At 60.7% G+C, this 19,837-nt stretch overlaps 2 non-coding genes across 2 annotated transcripts; both read left to right on the top strand.

The window, feature by feature from the left end:
• The first annotated feature begins 9,198 nt into the window (after positions 1-9,198).
• LOC131862511 (5S ribosomal RNA) lies at positions 9,199-9,317 on the top strand. The gene has a single exon (XR_009361524.1). It is a non-coding gene; the product is annotated as a 5S ribosomal RNA (ribosomal RNA).
• Positions 9,318-17,134: 7,817 nt separating this feature from the next.
• LOC131862485 (5S ribosomal RNA) lies at positions 17,135-17,253 on the top strand. The gene has a single exon (XR_009361499.1). It is a non-coding gene; the product is annotated as a 5S ribosomal RNA (ribosomal RNA).
• The last annotated feature ends 2,584 nt before the right edge of the window (positions 17,254-19,837 follow it).

The following is a 19,837-nucleotide window of genomic DNA, read 5'->3' as shown; positions in this document are numbered from 1 at the left end:
GGGCCGCCTCGGAATGGTCCAAGCATCGGACGCGCTTGGGGCGACTACCAGTGACAACCCCTTATCCCGCGACGCGTCCGATACACAGATAGTTCCAAGGCGGCCGAGGAGCCTCACCGCATAGCAATCGGGGTGCGAGGCGAGGGATGCGGCGAGAAGGACCCAACGGCTAGACGGAAGAGGCTTCGGGGCCGCCTCGGAATGGTCCAAGCATCGGACGCGCTTGGGGCGACTACCAGTGACAACCCCTTATCCCGCGACGCGTCCGATACACAGATAGTTCCAAGGCGGCCGAGGAGCCTCACCGCATAGCAATCGGGGTGCGAGGCGAGGGATGCGGCGAGAAGGACCCAACGGCTAGACGGAAGAGGCTTCGGGTCCGCCTCGGAATGGTCCAAGCATCGGACGCGCTTGGGGCGACTACCAGTGACAACCCCTTATCCCGCGACGCGTCCGATACACAGATAGTTCCAAGGCGGCCGAGGAGCCTCACCGCATAGCAATCGGGGTGCGAGGCGAGGGATGCGGCGAGAAGGACCCAACGGCTAGACGGAAGAGGCTTCGGGTCCGCCTCGGAATGGTCCAAGCATCGGACGCGCTTGGGGCGACTACCAGTGACAACCCCTTATCCCGCGACGCGTCCGATACACAGATAGTTCCAAGGCGGCCGAGGAGCCTCACCGCATAGCAATCGGGGTGCGAGGCGAGGGATGCGGCAAGAAGGACCCAACGGCTAGACGGAAGAGGCTTCGGGTCCGCCTCGGAATGGTCCAAGCATCGGACGCGCTTGGGGCGACTACCAGTGACAACCCCTTATCCCGCGACGCGTCCGATACACAGATAGTTCCGAGGCGGCCGAGGAGCCTCACCGCATAGCAATCGGGGTGCGAGGCGAAGGATGCGGCGAGAAGGACCCAACGGCTAGACGGAAGAGGCTTCGGGTCCGCCTCGGAATGGTCCAAGCATCGGACGCGCTTGGGGCGACTACCAGTGACAACCCCTTATCCCGCGACGCGTCCGATACACAGATAGTTCCAAGGCGGCCGAGGAGCCTCACCGCATAGCAATCGGGGTGCGAGGCGAGGGATGCGGCGAGAAGGACCCAACGGCTAGACGGAAGAGGCTTCAGGGCCGCCTCGGAATGGTCCAAGCATCGAACGCGCTTGGGGCGACTACCAGTGACAACCCCTTATCCCGCGACGCGTCCGATACACAGATAGTTCCGAGGCGGCCGAGGAGCCTCACCGCATAGCAATCGGGGTGCGAGGCGAGGGATGCGGCGAGAAGGACCCAACGGCTAGACGGAAGAGGCTTCAGGGCCGCCTCGGAATGGTCCAAGCATCGGACGCGCTTGGGGCGACTACCAGTGACAACCCCTTATCCCGCGACGCGTCCGATACACAGATAGTTCCGAGGCGGCCGAGGAGCCTCACCGCATAGCAATCGGGGTGCGAGGCGAGGGATGCGGCGAGAAGGACCCAACGGCTAGACGGAAGAGGCTTCAGGGCCGCCTCGGAATGGTCCAAGCATCGGACGCGCTTGGGGCGACTACCAATGACAACCCCTTATCCCGCGACGCGTCCGATACACAGATAGTTCCGAGGCGGCCGAGGAGCCTCACCGCATAGCAATCGGGGTGCGAGGCGAGGGATGCGGCGAGAAGGACCCAACGGCTAGACGGAAGAGGCTTCAGGGCCGCCTCGGAATGGTCCAAGCATCGGACGCGCTTGGGGCGACTACCAGTGACAACCCCTTATCCCGCGACGCGTCCGATACACAGATAGTTCCGAGGCGGCCGAGGAGCCTCACCGCATAGCAATCGGGGTGCGAGGCGAGGGATGCGGCGAGAAGGACCCAACGGCTAGACGGAAGAGGCTTCAGGGCCGCCTCGGAATGGTCCAAGCATCGGACGCGCTTGGGGCGACTACCGTTGCCAACCCCTTATCCCGCGATGCGTCTGATACACAGATAGTTCCGAGGCGGCCGAGGAGCCTCACCGCATAGCAATCGGGTTGCGAGGCAGATTATTGGGAAGGGAACCCCCTGGGATGCGGCTCAAGCAGTGCCCAAAGGGACTGGAATGCGGAATCACATCGAGAGACCCAAATGCTATACGAGGGCTCAAATCGAATTATCGATTTGGCCACGACATGGACGCATCGGAACGACTACCTTTGCCGAACCACTCGCAATTGCATCCATACCGAAACCAATAGACATTTCCGTTAGAGCCCTCGCATAGCATTCGGGAATCTCGCATGCCCCTCTAAATCGACCAATGCTGGCGCTCAATGAAAATCCGAGCGCTACCACCGTTCGAGCGCCAGCATTGGTCGAGTTAGAGGGGCACGGGGGAGAATGCTCCAGTCAACACCTCCCCTATATAAGTTATTTGTCCGATTCTCGCACAACCGTAGTCTGCCTCGTCGAATCAAACAACGGTCCCAGATTCCGACTTCCGTTCCGTAGAGACCCAAAAGCTAGATGGAGGCTCGCAAGAAAGAGAGTCGGCGCATAGCAATCGGGTTTCTCGAACGTTTAGGGACCGAGCTCACTTGCGGATAGGGCAAAATCCGCCAAGCAACCCAAAAGCTAGACGGGGGCTCGAATCGAATCGCCTAGGCGGCCACAACAACGACGTGTTGGATCGACTACCAGTGCCAAACCATTCAGCAAGACTAGTCTGTGTCGAGGCCGGATAGAGATTCTCAGAGAGCGCCCGCATAGCATTTAGGAGACCTGCCGCGTCCCTCACACTCGACAAATGGTGGTGCACGTTTATAAATCCGAGCGATCCCAACCCTTTCAAGCACCAACATCGGTCGAGATAGAGGGGCACGGAGGGGGCTGCGTGAGACAACACAGTCCCCTATATAAGTTATTTGTCCGATTCTCACACATCCGAAGAATGGTCATCAAATCGGACAACAGCCCAAACTTCCGACTTCCGTCCCAGAAAGCCCAAGAGCTATCTAAAACGTTCATGGCCGGAACTCGATCGCGGCTATACCAGTCCGCCAAGCAACCCAAAAGCTAGACTGGAGCTCTAGTCGAATCACCTCTGTGGCCATTGCAAGGACGTGTTGGAGCGACTACCATTGCCGAACCATTCCGCAGGTCGAGTCCATACCAAGGCCGCATAGAGATTCACGATGAGCTCCTGCATAGCAATCAGGAGACTTGCCGTGTCCATCACAATCGATAAATCCTGGTGCAAGATTTTTGCATCCGAGCGCTCCAACCAGTCGAGCACCAGCATCAATCGACATAAACGGGCACGGGGGGAGGATGCTCGAGAACACTACCTCCCCTATATAAGTTATTTGTCCGATTCTCAAGCAGCCGAAGTCTGGTCATCGAATCGGGTCAAAGACCACAACTTCCGACTTTACCCACAATGCAAGTCATCGAATCGAACATCGGCCCCCGAGTCGGACTCCATGCGTATGTCAGGTCATCGGACCCAAATTCCGCCTTCCTGCGCATGGCGGGCCATCAATATCAACTCGGTCATCGGACCCAAACTCCGCCTTTTTGCGTATGGCACGCCTTCAAATCGGTCATCGGACCCAAATTCCGCCTTCCTGTGCATGGCGGGCCATCAACATCAACTCGGTCATCGGACCCAAATTCCGCCTTTCTGCGCATGGCACGCCATCAACTCGGTCATCGGACCCAAATTCCGCCTTCCTGCGCATGGCAGGTCATCGGACACAAATTCAGACCTCGCCAATATGCCTACGTATCGAATCGGTCATCGGACCCAACTTCCGACTTCATCCATACTGTAGGGTCTTTGAGGTTGGCGCGGTGCGCTCAACCCAGGGAGTCGACCCATCGAAGCATACACCTCCCCTATATAAGCTATTTGTCCGATTCCCACACCTGTGTAGTTTGCACCTCTGACCAGGACATCGACCCCAACTTCCGAACTCGACTGCAACGACGGCACCAGCGCCTTGGTGCGCACCTTGCGACGCACAGTCCCAACATTCGCCTTCCTGCACATGGCAGGTCATCGGACCCAAATTCCGACCTCGCGAGTATGCCTACATATCGAATCGGTCATCGGACCCAACTTCCGACTTCATCCATACCGTAGGGTCTTTGAGGTTGGCGCGGTGCGCTCAACCCGGGGAGTCGACCCAACGAAGCATACACCTCCCCTATATAAGCTATTTGTCCGATTCCCACACCTGTGTAGTTTGCACCTCCGATCAAGACATCGACCCCAACTTCCGAACTCGCCTCCAACGACCGAACCAGCGCCTTGGTGCGCACCTTGCAACGCACAGTGCCAACATTCGCCTTCCTGCACGTGGCAGGTCATCGGACCCAAATTCTGACCTCGCGAGTATGCCTACATATCGAATCGGTCATCGGACCCAACTTCCGACTTCATCCATACCGTAGGGTCTTTGAGGTTGGCGCGGTGCGCTCAACCCGGGGAGTCGACCCAACGAAGCATACACCTCCCCTATATAAGCTATTTGTCCGATTCCCACACCTGTGTAGCTTGCACCTCCGATCAGGACATCGACCCCAACTTCCGAACTCGACTAAAAAGACCGCACCAGCGCCTTGGTGTGCACCTTGCAACGCACAGTGTCAACATTCGCCTTCCTGCACATGGCAGGTCATCGGACCCAAATTCCGACCTCATGAGCATACCTACTAATCGAATCGGTCATCGGACCCAACTTCCGACTTCATCCATACCGTAGGGTCTTTGAGGTTGGCGCGGTGCGCTCAACCTGGGGAGTCGACCCATCGAAGCATACACCTCCCCTATATAAGCTATTTGTCCGATTCCGACACCTGTGTAGTTTGCACCTCCGCTCAGGACATCGACCCCAACTTCCGAACTCGCCTGCAACGACCGAACCAGCGCCTTGGTGCGCACCAAAAGTGCGCACTTTTGGAGGGCACTTTTCTGCGCTCCAAAGGTGCGCACTTTTGGAGGGCACTTTTTGGAGGGCACTTTTCTGCGCTCCAAAGGTGCGCACTTTTGGAGGGCACTTTTTGGAGGGCACTTTTCTGCGCTCCAAAGGTGCGCACTTTTGGAGGGCACTTTTTGGAGGGCACTTTTCTGCGCTCCAAAGGTGCGCACTTTTGGAGGGCACTTTTTGGAGGGCACTTTTCTGCGCTCCAAAGGTGCGCACTTTTGGAGGGCACTTTTTGGAGGGCACTTTTCTGCGCTCCAAAGGTGCGCACTTTTGGAGGGCACTTTTTGGAGGGCACTTTTCTGCGCTCCAAAGGTGCGCACTTTTGGAGGGCACTTTTTGGAGGGCACTTTTCTGCGCTCCAAAGGTGCGCACTTTTGGAGGGCACTTTTTGGAGGGCACTTTTCTGCGCTCCAAAGGTGCGCACTTTTGGAGGGCACTTTTTGGAGGGCACTTTTCTGCGCTCCAAAGGTGCGCACTTTTGGAGGGCACTTTTGTGCACTCCAAAGGTGCGCACTTTTGGAGGGCACTTTTCCTGTGCTCCAAAGGTGCACACCTAGGTGAGCACCTTCGACCACACCTTGTAGCACACCAAACTCTGACTTTCGACTTCATCCGCAATGCAGGGTCTTTGAGGTTGGCGCAATGCGCACAACCAGGGGAGTCGACCCATCAAACCCAACACCTCCCCTATATAAGCTATTTGTCTGATTCTCATACATGCGTAGCCTGCAGGAGCAATTAGGACATCGACCCCAACTTTCGGCTTCTAAACGAAAACAAGGTCTTTGAGGTTGGTGTAATGCGAACAACTAGGGGAGTCAACCCATCAAACCCAACACCTCCCCTATATAAGCTATTTGTCTGATTCTCATACATGTGTAGTCTACAGGAGCAATTAGGACATCGACCCCAACTTTTGACTTCTTAACGAAAACAAGGTCTTTGAGGTTGACGTAATGCGCACAACCAGGGGAGTCGACCCATCAAACCCAACACCTCCCCTATATAAGCTATTTGTCCGATTCTCATACATGTGTAGCCTGCAGGAGCCATTAGGACATTGACCCCAACTTTTGACTTCTTAACGAAAACAAGGTCTTTGAGGTTGGCGTAATGCGCACAACCAAGGGAGTTGACCCATCAAACCCAACACCTCCCCTATATAAGCTATTTGTCTGATTCTCATACATGTGTAGCCTGCAACAACGATTAGGACATCCACCCCAACTTCTGAATTCGTCTGCGTTGACCGCACCAAAGGTGCACGCCTTGGTGCTCACCAAAATCCGACTTCCGACTTCTTCTGCTATGCGGGGTCTTTGAGGTTGGCGCAGTGCGCACAACCAGGGGAGTCAACCCACCGAATGCAACACCTCCCCTATATAAGCTATTTGTCTGATTCTCATACATGCGTAGACTGCAGCAATGATTAGGACATCCACCCCAACTTTTGACTTCTTAAACAAGACAGGGTCTTTGAAGTTGGTGCAGTGCACACAACCAGGGGAGTCGACCCATCAAACGCAACACCTCCCCTATATAAAGCTATTTGTCCGATTCTCATACGTGTAGTCTGCAGCAGCGATTAGGACATCGACCCCAACTTCCGAATTCGTTTGCATTGACCGCACCAAAGGTGCACGCCTTGGTGTGCACCCTGGAGTGCACTTTGGTGCTCACCTCGGTGCACACTTTGGTGTGCACCTCGGTGTGCACCAAAGGTGCGCACCTTGGAGCGCACCAAAGGTGTACACTTTGGAGCGCACCACATAGGGTCTTTGAGAGGTTGGCGCAGTGCGCACACCAAGGTGGGTGTTGAGGTGCGTGCCGAGGTGGGTGGGTGCTAGGGTGCGCTCCATGGTGGGTGCCAGGGTGGGTGCGTGCTAGGGTGGATTCCAAAGAGGGTCATAGGGTGGGTGCCAAGGTGGGTTGGTGATATAGTGGGTTCAAAGGTGGGTACTAGGGTGGGTTCCAAGGTGGGTCACAAGTTGGGTGCCAGGATGCGTGGGTGTTAGGTTGGGTGCCAAGGTGGGCTCCTGCGTGGGTGGGTGCTAGGGTGGGTTTCAAGGTGGACGCGAGGGCGGGTGCCAAGGTGGGTAACAAGTTGGGTGTTAGGATGGGTGAGTGCTAGAGTGGGTGCCAAGGTGGGTGGGTGCTAAGGTGGATGCCAAGGTGGTTCACAGGGTGGGTGGGTTCTAGGGTGAGTTCCAAGGTGGGTCACAGGTTCAGTGCTAGGGTGGGTGTCAAGGCGGGTGTCGAGGTGCCTGGGTGCTAGGGTGTGGATGCCAATGTGGGTCATAGGGTGGGTACTAGGGTGGGCTGCAATGTGGGTGCCAAGGTGGGTAACATGCTCGGTGGGTTCTAAATTGGGTGCCAGGGTGGGTGTGCACCCACCTTGCCCGAGGTGGGTGCCAAGGTGCCAGTGTGGGTGGGTGCTAAGGTGGATGCCAAGGTGGGTGAGAAGGTGGGTGATAGGTTGAGTGGTAGGATGGGTGGGTGCCAAGATGGGTCACAGGGTGGGTGCAAGGGTGGGTAGGTGCTAGGGTTGGTGTCAGGGTGGGTGGGTGCTAGGTTGGGTTCCAAGGTGGGTGCGAGGGTGAGTGTCAAGGTGGGTCACAGGTTAGGTGCTAGGATGGGTGAGTGCTAGGGTGCAAAGGTGCCAGGGTGGGTGCTAGGATGGGTCGATGCTAGGGTGAGTGGCAAGGTGGGTCCACAAGTGTCAAGGTGGGTGCCGAGGTGGGTGCCAAGTCGGCGACTGCTATGGTGGATGCCAAGGTGGGTCACGGGGTGGGTGCCAAGTTGCTAGGTTGGGTTCCAAGGTGGGTGCCAACGTGGGTGCTAGGGTGCGTGGGTTAAAGGGTGTGTCACAACGTGGGTGCCAGGATGGGTGCGCACCCACACTGGCCAAGACGGGTGCGGGTGCAAGGTTGGGTTCCAAGCCCGGTCACAGGCTGGGTGCTAGGATGGGTGGGTGCCAAGGTGGGCACCAGGGTGGGTGCACCCACCCTGGCCAAGGTGGGTCACGGGGTGGGTCCTAGGGTGGGTAACGGGGTGGGTACTAAGGTGCGTGCCAAGGTGGGTCATAGGGTGGGTGCCAAGGTGGGCACCAGGGTGGGTGTGCACCAACCCTAGCCAGGGTAGGTCACGGGGTGGTTGTCGGGGTGGGCGTCAAGGAGCCAAGGTGGGTGGCAAGTAGCCAAGTTGCGTGCCAAGGTGGGTGTCAGGGTGGGTGCCAAGGATCCAAGGTGGGTGCCAAGGAACCAAGGTGGGTGTCTGGGTGGGTGCCGAGGTGGGAGCCAGGGTGGGTCCCAAGGTGAGTGCAAAGGTGGGTGCCAGGGTCAAGGTGAGTGCCAATGTGGGTTCCAAGGTGCCAGGGTCAGGGTGAGTGCCAATGTGGGTTCAAAGGTGCTAAGTTGGGTGCGAGGTTGGGTGCGAGGGTGGGTGGGTGCCAAGGTGTGCTAGGTGGAAGCCCGGGTGGGTCGGCATCCCATGGGTGTCGAGTTGGGTGCCTGATGGGTGCTTCTTGTCAAGTTTTAGTCGTCGGGACTCATTTCGAGCCTTAGAGGTCGTTTCTTGTCCGGTTGCCCTGTCTTCGACCTGGGAACCCAATTTTGGTCCTCGGGTCCCATTTTTTTTTGTCTCGCATCCCACTTTTGGCCTGTGGCCTTTTCGGGGTCGATTCTCGTTTTGGGCATCAGAGCATGTTTCTTCTCCTAAAACCCAATATTTGTTTATTAAGTCTCGGAACACATTTTTGTTCTCGTGGACCCATCATGGGTCTTGGAACGCATTTGTGGTCCTTGGGTCCCATTTTGCATCCCGAAACTTGTGTTTTGGTGCTTGATCCCTATTTTGGGTGCCCACCTTGCACCAAGTGCGCACCCGGGGCAAACCGAGCGCCTTGGTGCACCGGGGCAAGATCGAGCGTGCACCCGAGGCGCCCCGAACATGCACCAAGGTGCACTCGGCCCACATGTGAGCGCAGGTCGTTGCGCCCGAGGTGGTGTGTGGGCACCGCGTTGCAGACGGGACACTGCACGCACACGACGCCCCCTCCAGGTGCACGCACGTAGGCCGGGCCGGGTGCACACCCGACGCCCTAGCAAGGTGCGCGCACCCGGGCAGGGCTCACACTTGGCGAACGGGGCGCACTTCGCGAGGGAGGGTGTGCACCTCGACGGGGGTGGGTGGCCGGGGTGGATTCGCACGTGGGTCGCGGTTTGCTAAGTACACACTGCGACAAGCTCATAACGGGTGCGATCATACCAGCATTAGTGCACCGGATCCCATCAGAACTCCGCAGTTAAGCGCGCTTGGGCCGGAGTAGTACTGGGATGGGTGACCTCCCGGGAAGTCCCGGTGTTGCACCCTTTTTTAGTTTTTCGCCGGGCGTCGCAATGCTATTTGAATAAACCTTTTGCCCGTTTGCGTTCTCGTCGGGGCCGGGCCGGGCCGGGGTGCGCTGCCCGCACTACCGCGCGCGCGGGGGCGACACCGAGCGCGCACCCGAGGCACCCCGAGCACACAGGCCACGGTGCAACCCGGGCGTTGTGCGCGCACCCCGGTGCGCCCGAGGTGCTGCGCGCGCACCCAGGTGAAATCGGTGTGCACCTCGGCCAGTGCGCGCTCGGTCGAGTCGCGCACGTTGGCCAAGGTGCACGGTGATGTTTCTTACTCTAAGGTTCCGCACCAGACGCCCGGGACAGGTGAGCGAAGCTGGGCGGGGCCGGGTGCGCGGCCGGGGCAGGTGCACGCAGCTGGAGAGAGCTTTGGAGCACACTTCGGAGCGCACCAATGATGCGCTCCATTCAAAAGTTTCCTGAAAAGGCAAAAAAAGTTGAGATTATAGAATTTCCCACTTGAGAGATTGTAAAAAAAAAAAATTTAAAATGAAGGAAACGCGGGTGCCAAGGTGTGCGCAGCCCAGCCAAGGTGTGCGCACCAAGGCGCCCACCCTGGCGAAGGTGCACGCAAGGTGCGCACCCGAGGCAAACCGGACAATTAACCCAACTTTCGACTTCGCGCGCACCTTGGAGCGCACTTCGGAGCGCTCCTTGGTGCGCACCAATCTTGGGCACCTCGGAGTGCACCATGGCGCCCACCAAGGTGCGCACCCGGGGCAAACCGAGCTCCGACTTCGTGCGCACCTTGGAGCGCACGAAAGGTGCGCACCATGGCGCCCACCAAGGTGCGCAGCCCAGCCAAGGCGTGCGCATCAAGGTGCGCACCCTGGCGAAGGTGCGCACCCGGGGCAAACCGAGCTCCGACTTCGTGCGCACCTTGGAGCGCACAAAAGGTGCGCAACCCAGCCAAGGTGTGCGCACCCCGGTCAAACCGAGCTCCGAATCGTGCGCACCAGAGGTGCACGCCATCGTGCGCACCTTGGAGCACACTTCGGAGCCCTCCTTGGTGCGCGCCGATGTTGCGCACCTCGGAGCGCACCCGGGGAAAACAATGCAATTAACCCGACTTTCGACTTCGTGGGCACCTCGGAGCGCTCTCGGGTTCGCACCTCGGAGCACACCGAGGTGCGCACCTTTGATGCGCTGCCTTCACCAATTTCCAGAAAAGGCAAGAAAACATTGAGAAGGTGTGCGCACCGAGGTGCCCACCCTGGCGAAGGTGCACGCGAGGTGCGCACCCGGGGCAAACCGGGCTCCGACTTCGTGCACGCCGCACCTTGGAGCACACTTCGGAGCGCTCCTTGGTGCGCACCAGGGCGCGCAACCCAGCCGAGGTGCCCACCCCGGCGAAGGTGCACGCGAGGTGCGCACCCGGGGCAAACCGGGCTCCGACTTCGTGCACGCCATGGTGCCCACCGCGGCGAAGGTGCACGCGAGGTGCGCACCCGGGGCAAACCGGGCTCCGACTTCGTGCACGCCGCACCTTGGAGCACACTTCGGAGCGCTCCTTGGTGCGCACCATGGTGCCCACTAGGGCGCGCAACCCCGCCGAAGGTGCACGCGAGGTGCGCACCCGGGGCAAACCGGGCTCCGACTTCGTGCACGCCGCACCTTGGAGCACACTTCGGAGCGCTCCTTGGTGCGCACCATGGTGCCCACCAGGGCGCGCAACCCCGCCGAAGGTGCACGCGAGGTGCGCACCCGGGGCAAACCGGGCTCCGACTTCGTGCACGCCATGGTGCGCACCGCGGCGAAGGTGCGCACCCGGGGCAAACCGGGCTCCGACTTCGTGCACGCCGCACCTTGGAGCACACTTCGGAGCGCTCCTTGGTGCGCACCAGGGCGCGCAACCCAGCCGAGGTGCCCACCCCGGCGAAGGTGCACGCGAGGTGCGTACCCGGGGCAAACCGGGCTCCGACTTCGTGCACGCCGCACCTTGGAGCACACTTCGGAGCGCTCCTTGGTGCGCACCATGGTGCCCACCAGGCCGCGCAACCCAGCCAAGGTGTGCGCACCAAGGTGCACGCGAGGTGCGCACCCGGGGCAAACCGGGGTCCGACTTCGTGCACGCCGCACCTTGGAGCACACATCGGGGCGCTCCCGGGTTCGCACCGGCGTTGCGCACCGTGGTGGGCACCTCGGAGCACACCAAGGTGGGCAGCGAGGTGCGCACCTTTGATGCGATGCCTTCACTAATTTCCATAAAAGGCAAAAAAAAAACGAGATTTTAAAATTTCCGTTTTGAAAGATAGTGAGAAAAAGGGAATGCTGGTGCCATCTTGAGCCCGCCCTGGTGCGCAGCCCAGCCAAGGTGTGCGCACCAAGGTGCCCACCCTGGCGAAGGTGCGCGCCCGGGCAATTAATCCAACTTCCAACTTCGCGCGCGCCAGGGTGGGAGCGCACCCAACAACCGGGCCTGGGAAGAGCCAATGCGAGAAACCCCACCAAACGCTCTGACAAAAAAAGAGGGGGCGCTCCAGTAACCCCGCTTCGGAGCGCACCCTGGGCAAACCCAGCCAAGGTGCCCACCCCGGCCAAGGTGCAGGCGAGGTGCGCACCCGGGGCAAACCGGGCTCCGACAACGTGCACGCCGCACCTTGGAGCACACTTCGTAGCGCTCCCGGGTGCGCACCTCAGAGCACACCAAGGTGGGCAGCGAGGTGCGCACCTTTGATGCGCTGCCTTCACTAATTTCCAGAAAAGGCAAAAAAAAAAGGAGATTTTAAAATTTCCGTTTTGAAAGATAGTGAAAAAAACGGAACGCGCGTGCCATCTTGAGCCCGCCCTGGTGCGCAGCCCAGGTAAGGTGCCCACCCTGGCAAAGGTGCGCACCCGGGCAATTAACCCTACTTCCGACTTCGTGCGCGCCAGGGTGGCAACCGGGCCTCGGAAGAGCCAATGCGAGAAACCCCACCAAACGCTCCGACAAAAAAAGAGGCGGCGCTCCAATAACCCCGCTTCGGAGCGCAGCCGGGGCAAACCCAGCCAAGGTGCCCACCCCGACGAAGGTGCACGCGAGGTGCGCACCCGGGGCAAACCGGGCTCCGACAACGTGCACGCAGCACCTTGGAGCACACTTCGAAGCACTCCCGGGTGCCCACCGGCGTTGCGCACCGTGGTGGGCAGCGAGGTGCGCACCTTTGATGCGCTGCCTTCACTAATTTCCAGAAAAAGGCAAAAAAAAATGAGATTTTAAAATTTCCGTTTTGAAAGATAGTGAAAAAAAAGGAACGCGGGTGCCATCTTGAGCCCGCCCTGGTGCGCAGCCCAGGCAAGGCATGCGCACCAAGGTGCCCACCCGAGGTGCACACCCGGGGCAAACCGGGCTCCGACTTCGTGCAGGCCGCACCTTGGAGCACACTTCGGAGCGCTCCTTGGTGCGCACCATGGTGCCCACCAGGGCGCGCAACCCAGCCAAGGTCTGCACACCAAGGTGCCCACCCCGGCGAAGGTGCACGCGAGGTGCGCACCCGGGGCAAACCGGGCTCCGACTTCGTGCACGCCATGGTGCCCACCGCGGCGAAGGTGCACGCGAGGTGCGCACCCGGGGCAAACCGGGCTCCGACTTCGTGCACGCCGCACCTTGGAGCACACTTCGGAGCGCTCCTTGGTGCGCACCATGGTGCCCACCAGGGCGCGCAACCCAGCCAAGGTGTGCGCACCAAGGTGCACGCGAGGTGCGCACCCGGGGCAAACCGGGGTCCGACTTCGTGCACGCCGCACCTTGGAGCACACATCGGAGCGCTCCCAGGTTCGCACCAGCGTTGCGCACCTTTGATGCGCTGCCTTCACTAATTTCCAGAAAAGGCAAAAAAAAACGAGATTTTAAAATTTCCGTTCTGAAAGATAGTGAAAAAAACGGAACGCGGGTGCCATCTTGAGCCCTTCCTGGTGCGCAGCCCAGGCAAGTTGTGCGCACCAAGGTGCCCACCCTGGCGGAGGTGCGCGCCCGGGGCAATCCGGGCTCCGACTTCGTGCACTGCATGGTGCCCACCAAGGCGCGCAACCCAGCCAAGGTGCCCACCGCAGCGAAGGTGCACGCGAGGTGCGCACCCGAGGTGCACACCCGGGGCAAACCGGGCTCCGACTTCGTGCACGCCGCACCTTGGAGCACACTTCAGAGCGCTCCTTGGTGCGCACCAGGGCACGCAACCCAGCCGAGGTGCCCACCCCGGCGAAGGTGCACGCGAGGTGCGCACCCGGGGCAAACCGGGCTCCGACTTCGTGCACGCCATGGTGCCCACCGCGGCGAAGGTGCGCACCCGGGGCAAACCGGGCTCCGACTTCGTGCACGCCGCACCTTGGAGCACACTTCGGAGCGCTCCTTGGTGCGCACCATGGTGCCCACCAGGCCGCGCAACCCAGCCAAGGTGTGCGCACCAAGGTGCACGCGAGGTGCGCACCCGGGGCAAACCGGGGTCCGACTTCGTGCACGCCGCACCTTGGAGCACACATCGGGGCGCTCCCGGGTTCGCACCGGCGTTGCGCACCGTGGTGGGCACCTCGGAGCACACCAAGGTGGGCAGCGAGGTGCGCACCTTTGATGCGATGCCTTCACTAATTTCCATAAAAGGCAAAAAAAAAACGAGATTTTAAAATTTCCGTTTTGAAAGATAGTGAGAAAAAGGGAATGCTGGTGCCATCTTGAGCCCGCCCTGGTGCGCAGCCCAGCCAAGGTTTGCGCACCAAGGTGCCCACCCTGGCGAAGGTGCGCGCCCGGGCAATTAACCCAACTTCCAACTTCGCGCGCGCCAGGGTGGGAGCGCACCCAACAACCGGGCCTGGGAAGAGCCAATGCGAGAAACCCCACCAAACTCTCTGACAAAAAAAGAGGGGGCGCTCCAGTAACCCCGCTTCGGAGCGCACCCTGGGCAAACCCAGCCAAGGTGCCCACCCCGGCCAAGGTGCAGGCGAGGTGCGCACCCGGGGCAAACCGGGCTCCGACAACGTGCACGCCGCACCTTGGAGCACACTTCGTAGCGCTCCCGGGTGCGCACCTCAGAGCACACCAAGGTGGGCAGCGAGGTGCGCACCTTTGATGCGCTGCCTTCACTAATTTCCAGAAAAGGCAAAAAAAAAAGGAGATTTTAAAATTTCCGTTTTGAAAGATAGTGAAAAAAACGGAACGCGCGTGCCATCTTGAGCCCGCCCTGGTGCGCAGCCCAGGTAAGGTGCCACCCTGGCAAAGGTGCGCACCCGGGCAATTAACCCTACTTCCGACTTCGTGCGCGCCAGGGTGGCAACCGGGCCTCGGAAGAGCCAATGCGAGAAACCCCACCAAACGCTCCGACAAAAAAAGAGGCGGCGCTCCAATAACCCCGCTTCGGAGCGCAGCCGGGGCAAACCAAGCCAAGGTGCCCACCCCGACGAAGGTGCACGCGAGGTGCGCACCCGGGGCAAACCGGGCTCCGACAACGTGCACGCAGCACCTTGGAGCACACTTCGAAGCACTCCCGGGTGCCCACCGGCGTTGCGCACCGTGGTGGGCAGCGAGGTGCGCACCTTTGATGCGCTGCCTTCACTAATTTCCAGAAAAAGGCAAAAAAAAATGAGATTTTAAAATTTCCGTTTTGAAAGATAGTGAAAAAAAAGGAACGCGGGTGCCATCTTGAGCCCGCCCTGGTGCGCAGCCCAGGCAAGGCATGCGCACCAAGGTGCCCACCCGAGGTGCACACCCGGGGCAAACCGGGCTCCGACTTCGTGCAGGCCGCACCTTGGAGCACACTTCGGAGCGCTCCTTGGTGCGCACCATGGTGCCCACCAGGGCGCACCCGAGGCAAACCGGGCTCCGACTTCGTGCACGCCGCACCTTGGAGCACACATCGGAGCGCTCCCAGGTTCGCACCAGCGTTGCGCACCTTTGATGCGCTGCCTTCACTAATTTCCAGAAAAGGCAAAAAAAAACGATATTTTAAAATTTCCGTTCTGAAAGATAGTGAAAAAAACGGAACGCGGGTGCCATCTTGAGCCCTTCCTGATGCGCAGCCCAGGCAAGTTGTGCGCACCAAGGTGCCCACCCTGGCGGAGGTGCGCGCCCGGGGCAAACCGGGCTCCGACTTCGTGCACTGCATGGTGCCCACCAAGGCGCGCAACCCAGCCAAGGTGCCCACCGCAGCGAAGGTGCACGCGAGGTGCGCACCCGAGGTGCACACCCGGGGCAAACCGGGCTCCGACTTCGTGCACGCCGCACCTTGGAGCACACTTCAGAGCGCTCCTTGGTACGCACCAGGGCGCGCAACCCAGCCAAGGTGCTCACCCCGGCGAAGGTGCACGCGAGGTGCGCACCCGGGGCAAACCGGGCTCGGACTTCGTGCACGCCGCACCTTGGAGCACACATCGGAGCGCTCCCGGGTTCGCACCAGCATTGCGCACCTTTGATGCGCTGCCTTCACTAATTTCCAGAAAAGGCAAAAAAAAGAAAAAAATGAGATTTTAAAATTTCCGTTTTGAAAGATAGTGAAAAAAACGGAACGCGGGTGCCATCTTGAGCCCGCCCTGGTGTGCAGCCCAGGCAAGTTGTGCGCACCAAGGCACCCACCCTGGCCAAGGTGGGTCACGGGGTGGGTCCTAGGGTGGGTAACGGGGTGGGTACTAAGGTGCGTGCCAAGGTGGGTCATAGGGTGGGTGCCAAGGTGGGCACCAGGGTGGGTGTGCACCAACCCTAGCCAGGGTAGGTCACGGGGTGGTTGTCGGGGTGGGCGTCAAGGAGCCAAGGTGGGTGGCAAGTAGCCAAGTTGCGTGCCAAGGTGGGTGTCGGGGTGGGTGCCAAGGATCCAAGGTGGGTGCCAAGGAACCAAGGTGGGTGTCTGGGTGGGTGCCGAGGTGGGAGCCAGGGTGGGTCCCAAGGTGAGTGCAAAGGTGGGTGCCAGGGTCAAGGTGAGTGCCAATGTGGGTTCCAAGGTGCCAGGGTCAGGGTGAGTGCCAATGTGGGTTCAAAGGTGCTAAGTTGGGTGCGAGGTTGGGTGCGAGGGTGGGTGGGTGCCAAGGTGTGCTAGGTGGAAGCCCGGGTGGGTCGGCATCCCATGGGTGTCGAGTTGGGTGCCTGATGGGTGCTTCTTGTCAAGTTTTAGTCGTCGGGACTCATTTCGAGCCTTAGAGGTCGTTTCTTGTCCGGTTGCCCTGTCTTCGACCTGGGAACCCAATTTTGGTCCTCGGGTCCCATTTTTTTTTGTCTCGCATCCCACTTTTGGCCTGTGGCCTTTTCGGGGTCGATTCTCGTTTTGGGCATCAGAGCATGTTTCTTCTCCTAAAACCCAATATTTGTTTATTAAGTCTCGGAACACATTTTTGTTCTCGTGGACCCATCATGGGTCTTGGAACGCATTTGTGGTCCTTGGGTCCCATTTTGCATCCCGAAACTTGTGTTTTGGTGCTTGATCCCTATTTTGGGTGCCCACCTTGCACCAAGTGCGCACCCGGGGCAAACCGAGCGCCTTGGTGCACCGGGGCAAGATCGAGCGTGCACCCGAGGCGCCCCGAACATGCACCAAGGTGCACTCGGCCCACATGTGAGCGCAGGTCGTTGCGCCCGAGGTGGTGTGTGGGCACCGCGTTGCAGACGGGACACTGCACGCACACGACGCCCCCTACAGGTGCACGCACGTAGGCCGGGCCGGGTGCACACCCGACGCCCTAGCAAGGTGCGCGCACCCGGGCAGGGCTCACACTTGGCGAACGGGGCGCACTTCGCGAGGGAGGGTGTGCACCTCGACGGGGGTGGGTGGCCGGGGTGGATTCGCACGTGGGTCGCGGTTTGCTAAGTACACACTGCGACAAGCTCATAACGGGTGCGATCATACCAGCGTTAGTGCACCGGATCCCATCAGAACTCCGCAGTTAAGCGCGCTTGGGCCGGAGTAGTACTGGGATGGGTGACCTCCCGGGAAGTCCCGGTGTTGCACCCTTTTTTAGTTTTTCGCCGGGCATCGCAATGCTATTTGAATAAACCTTTTGCCCGTTTGCGTTCTCGTCGGGGCCGGGCCGGGCCGGGGTGCGCTGCCCGCACTACCGCGCGCGCGGGGGCGACACCGAGCGCGCACCCGAGGCGCCCCGAGCACACAGGCCACGGTGCAACCCGGGCGTTGTGCGCGCACCCCGGTGCGCCCGAGGTGCTGCGCGCGCACCCAGGTGAAATCGGTGTGCACCTCGGCCAGTGCGCGCTCGGTCGAGTCGCGCACGTTGGCCAAGGTGCACGGTGATGTTTCTTACTCTAAGGTTCCGCACCAGACGCCCGGGACAGGTGAGCGAAGCTGGGCGGGGCCGGGTGCGCGGCCGGGGCAGGTGCACGCAGCTGGAGAGAGCTTTGGAGCACACTTCGGAGCGCACCAATGATGCGCTCCATTCAAAAGTTTCCTGAAAAGGCAAAAAAAGTTGAGATTATAGAATTTCCCACTTGAGAGATTGTAAAAAAAAAAAATTTAAAATGAAGGAAACGCGGGTGCCAAGGTGTGCGCAGCCCAGCCAAGGTGTGCGCACCAAGGCGCCCACCCTGGCGAAGGTGCACGCAAGGTGCGCACCCGAGGCAAACCGGACAATTAACCCAACTTTCGACTTCGCGCGCACCTTGGAGCGCACTTCGGAGCGCTCCTTGGTGCGCACCAATCTTGGGCACCTCGGAGTGCACCATGGCGCCCACCAAGGTGCGCACCCGGGGCAAACCGAGCTCCGACTTCGTGCGCACCTTGGAGCGCACGAAAGGTGCGCACCATGGCGCCCACCAAGGTGCGCAGCCCAGCCAAGGCGTGCGCATCAAGGTGCGCACCCTGGCGAAGGTGCGCACCCGGGGCAAACCGAGCTCCGACTTCGTGCGCACCTTGGAGCGCACAAAAGGTGCGCAACCCAGCCAAGGTGTGCGCACCCCGGTCAAACCGAGCTCCGAATCGTGCGCACCAGAGGTGCACGCCATCGTGCGCACCTTGGAGCACACTTCGGAGCCCTCCTTGGTGCGCGCCGATGTTGCGCACCTCGGAGCGCACCCGGGGAAAACAATGCAATTAACCCGACTTTCGACTTCGTGGGCACCTCGGAGCACACCGAGGTGCGCACCTTTGATGCGCTGCCTTCACCAATTTCCAGAAAAGGCAAGAAAACATTGAGAAGGTGTGCGCACCGAGGTGCCCACCCTGGCGAAGGTGCACGCGAGGTGCGCACCCGGGGCAAACCGGGCTCCGACTTCGTGCACGCCGCACCTTGGAGCACACTTCGGAGCGCTCCTTGGTGCGCACCAGGGCGCGCAACCCAGCCGAGGTGCCCACCCCGGCGAAGGTGCACGCGAGGTGCGCACCCGGGGCAAACCGGGCTCCGACTTCGTGCACGCCATGGTGCCCACCGCGGCGAAGGTGCACGCGAGGTGCGCACCCGGGGCAAACCGGGCTCCGACTTCGTGCACGCCGCACCTTGGAGCACACTTCGGAGCGCTCCTTGGTGCGCACCATGGTGCCCACCAGGGCGCGCAACCCCGCCGAAGGTGCACGCGAGGTGCGCACCCGGGGCAAACCGGGCTCCGACTTCGTGCACGCCGCACCTTGGAGCACACTTCGGAGCGCTCCTTGGTGCGCACCATGGTGCCCACCAGGGCGCGCAACCCCGCCGAAGGTGCACGCGAGGTGCGCACCCGGGGCAAACCGGGCTCCGACTTCGTGCACGCCATGGTGCGCACCGCGGCGAAGGTGCGCACCCGGGGCAAACCGGGCTCCGACTTCGTGCACGCCGCACCTTGGAGCACACTTCGGAGCGCTCCTTGGTGCGCACCAGGGCGCGCAACCCAGCCGAGGTGCCCACCCCGGCGAAGGTGCACGCGAGGTGCGTACCCGGGGCAAACCGGGCTCCGACTTCGTGCACGCCGCACCTTGGAGCACACTTCGGAGCGCTCCTTGGTGCGCACCATGGTGCCCACCAGGCCGCGCAACCCAGCCAAGGTGTGCGCACCAAGGTGCACGCGAGGTGCGCACCCGGGGCAAACCGGGGTCCGACTTCGTGCACGCCGCACCTTGGAGCACACATCGGGGCGCTCCCGGGTTCGCACCGGCGTTGCGCACCGTGGTGGGCACCTCGGAGCACACCAAGGTGGGCAGCGAGGTGCGCACCTTTGATGCGATGCCTTCACTAATTTCCATAAAAGGCAAAAAAAAAACGAGATTTTAAAATTTCCGTTTTGAAAGATAGTGAGAAAAAGGGAATGCTGGTGCCATCTTGAGCCCGCCCTGGTGCGCAGCCCAGCCAAGGTGTGCGCACCAAGGTGCCCACCCTGGCGAAGGTGCGCGCCCGGGCAATTAACCCAACTTCCAACTTCGCGCGCGCCAGGGTGGGAGCGCACCCAACAACCGGGCCTGGGAAGAGCCAATGCGAGAAACCCCACCAAACGCTCTGACAAAAAAAGAGGGGGCGCTCCAGTAACCCCGCTTCGGAGCGCACCCTGGGCAAACCCAGCCAAGGTGCCCACCCCGGCCAAGGTGCAGGCGAGGTGCGCACCCGGGGCAAACCGGGCTC

This window comes from Cryptomeria japonica, unplaced genomic scaffold (assembly GCF_030272615.1).
Source record: "Cryptomeria japonica unplaced genomic scaffold, Sugi_1.0 HiC_scaffold_43, whole genome shotgun sequence".
Lineage (NCBI taxonomy): Eukaryota > Viridiplantae > Streptophyta > Pinopsida > Cupressales > Cupressaceae > Cryptomeria > Cryptomeria japonica.
This window is presented reverse-complemented; position numbering and strand designations above follow the sequence as displayed.